Genomic DNA, 3,432 nt, shown 5'->3' on the forward strand with positions numbered 1-3,432 from the left:
TGTGACTTGGACGGAATCGATATCCCCAATTCATGGCACATCAAGCACCTTATACGTTTCTATCCTTGAAATGCTTCAGATATGTATTCTCCACTCCATGATGAATAAAGTTTTGGTCACCATAATTTGTCTCCATTATTTCTCCATTATGATTTAATCTCCACTTACGGTCGCCATGCTCTAAGCTACTCCTTAATGAACTCCAATATGAGATCGCCATAAATGCTCTGCCATGTTTCTCCATATCTCCAACATGTGATTGCCATAAACACTCTGTCGCGTTTCTCCATATCTCTAAAATGTTTTGCCAACCGCCAAGCAGCACACGTTCCGCTCTATTCTCTATGGAGAAGACCTAGTCTTTGATCTCTCCCTACACGTGCTATGGGCTTTGTGCTCTGTGTTATGGGTGGTTGGCTACGGTTCCTTGGTCATGCCTGTTCCTCCTACATGTGCATGGGTTCTGCGCTCGACGTTATGGACTATGGGCTATCCAAGGCCAAGAGCACAGTAAAGAACTAACTGCTCAGACGCCACTTATACTACGTATATCTCCAAGTTAATTCGCCAACTGCTGAGCAGCACACGTTCTACTCTGTTCTCTATGGAGAAGACCCAGTCTCCGATCTCTCCCTACACGTGCTACGGGCTCCGCGCTCTGTGTTATGGGTGGTCGGCTGCGGTTCCTTGGTCATGCCTGTTCCTCCTACATGTGCACGGGCTCCACGCTCAGCGTTATGGACTATGGGCTAGCTAAGGCCAAAGATTTCGGTAATGAACTAACTGCTCGGACGCTACTTATACTATGTATAATTGTGTTAGGGTTAATACTACAATGATTTCTTCACCACAATACTAGCAAACTACATAAAGATGCACATGTCAACATTTATACATATACATAAATGTCTATCTATGCCCTTGCGTGTTTTAACTACTCTATTCAATTATTACAGCATGTCCTCTGAGCAGATCATCGGGCTTTGCCATCGTCGTCCATCTCGCCGAATAGGTCGATGTCGCTGGCCAGTTTCTTCACCGTGTCTTCCACCTCATCTTCCAGCTACTGGTGCTCCATCACATCCGCTCCTCTAGTGAATCTGGCCCCTATCGCTTGAAGGTCAATGGTAGGGTAATGGGACCGGACCACCGCCAGGGCATGTGTAATGGCGGTGACGATGGCATCATTGTTGAAGCTCTTGAAGTTCTCCCACACCGCCTTGCACCTTTCAATGATGGTGTCCAGACATGGCGGCCTACCGTCGGCCTAGGGAGCCGCCTCTAGGTCGACGCAGTTGAGCACCAGTTTGACTTTGGTGACTATGGCATCAAACTTGTTCCTTTGGGTCCTGGCATCCTGCTCTAGCACATCGAACTATGCCTTAACCCTCCGACGATAGTCTGTAGGCATCACAAGGATCCATCAAGCCAAGAAATTATTCTAGTAGTAACTCCGACCATGACGTATTCACCTTTTAGCTCCTCGGCCAGCTTCTCTGCTCGACCTGACTCCTTCATCTTCTCCTCTCGGAGTTGATCGATAGCTTGGCATAGCTGGCCAAGCTCCGCATCTTGCTCTACAAGAACAACAGTCGTCAGCCACAATATGACTTTTCAACAATGTAAAGTAATTTTGCCAATACGCCATACCTACTTTCTGCTCAGAGACCCTTCTGAGCTGCTCGGACTTCTGCTCTAGTTGCTTAGAAGCACTCGTCAGCTGCTTGGAGACAAAGGCCAACTGCTTGGACTTGCCCCATAGCTACTCGGATGTGGTCACCAGCTAGGACGCCCTTCTGGTATTCTAGGTCCCGCGCGTTGGACTCAGCAAGGTCTCACTCACGCTAGGACCACTAGATGTTCTTCTCCATAAGTTTCATCGCCTCTTTGAGCTTTCCATTCTCCTCAGTGAGGGGCTCCATCCTCTTGATCAGCTGGTGCCGCTATTCGATAGTCTGAGCTATGCCCTACAAAAACAACAAGATTATGAAGATCTCCATTCTCCGACAACACAGACAACCATCGCCAATGTAATACTGGCCTTGATCTGCTTCACTACCATTGACAGGGTGGATTCCAGTCTCTTGAGCTCCCTAGTGGTGCCCTCCTCCTCAACGACCACCACTTCGTCGCCCCGCTTGTGGAGGATTCGGCCAGCTTGAGGTCATGATTCCTCACGCTCGATCTCTTCCACCTCGTCCTCCTCCTCCATAGCAGGAGGCACCACCAGGGGGCTCAGTGGATGGGCAATGTGTCTAACCATGCCCTACAATGCCTCAGGGGGCATCGTTTGCTCCTCGGGCGCCACCGGTCTCACTGCCCTAGACTTAGGCGTGGCACCGACATCTCCTACATTCACCGCTGAAGACCCAACATTTTCCGCCGTTGCCCCAGGCATCGCCGTCGACCCGTCTGCCGTCGGTGCAAACTGTTTGCTGCCACTAAGTACATCAGTAGTGGCGGTTGACTCTTCTATGAGCCACCAAGCACTCAGGGACTCTAGGACGTGGTCTACTGGCATTGCCTCCACCCCGGGACCAGCCCTCGGTTGTTCATCAGTCTAGATGGGTAGGGTTAGATCCTCTGTTTGCCTCACACTGCATTAGATTAGCTTGTTAGTCACCAAAAAAAGATGAGGATATGATAACAAAATAACTCCAAGGCAAGGCTACTTACGTGTTGGCTTGTTGGTATACTTTTCTGAACCAGCGTTGCCTTCTAGAGCCCCCAGGCATGGGCCTAGGGTCGACTCGTACACCCTATGGTGGAGGTCTTGTGGCCTTCGCTATCGACCTCGCCTCCTCCTATCACTTTGGGACTCCCGTCACCTGCTGCTCAGGGACTCCCTCTGCTCCCTTCAGATGCTCTTCTATGCGTGAGCTGTGCGGGGGAGCTTTATTGCTTGGAGGAGGAGCTACTGGAGCCCCATCGTCATCCGACCACCCGAACATCGCCACACTTCATGGTCACCACCAAGCAAGATGCCGCTTGGTTTGCAGGGAACAATGCCTGTCATTTTACTTTTCTTCTGGGCCGGCTCATCTGCCGCTGCTCTCTTCCCCCGGATTTTCTCTGACACTAGGGAGGGGGGTACTCTCCGCTTGACCAGCATTTGTGCCTTTGGTCTCTGATGAGGTGCTGGCCGCATCTTCCTCAGGTCGACTTGGTGGCCGGGCGTCTACTACCTACGACCAATCACCCATTGGCACACCCGAGAAGTACACCGCTCTTTCCTACAAATGGATCTTTGCATAAGTGAATCAGTTCACTGCTCGACAACAATTATGGATAAAAACCATCACGAACAAAACAATTGGGATGGTTACCTAAGGAGGCAGATTTGTACAGTTGAAGGCCCTCGATGGCCTTAACACGCTGAATGAGGCATTTGGAGTGAATAGCTCTATGGCCCGCTCTAGCACATCATCCCTC

Source organism: Miscanthus floridulus, chromosome 18, assembly GCF_019320115.1.
Source record: "Miscanthus floridulus cultivar M001 chromosome 18, ASM1932011v1, whole genome shotgun sequence".
NCBI classification, from domain to species: Eukaryota; Viridiplantae; Streptophyta; class Magnoliopsida; order Poales; family Poaceae; genus Miscanthus; species Miscanthus floridulus.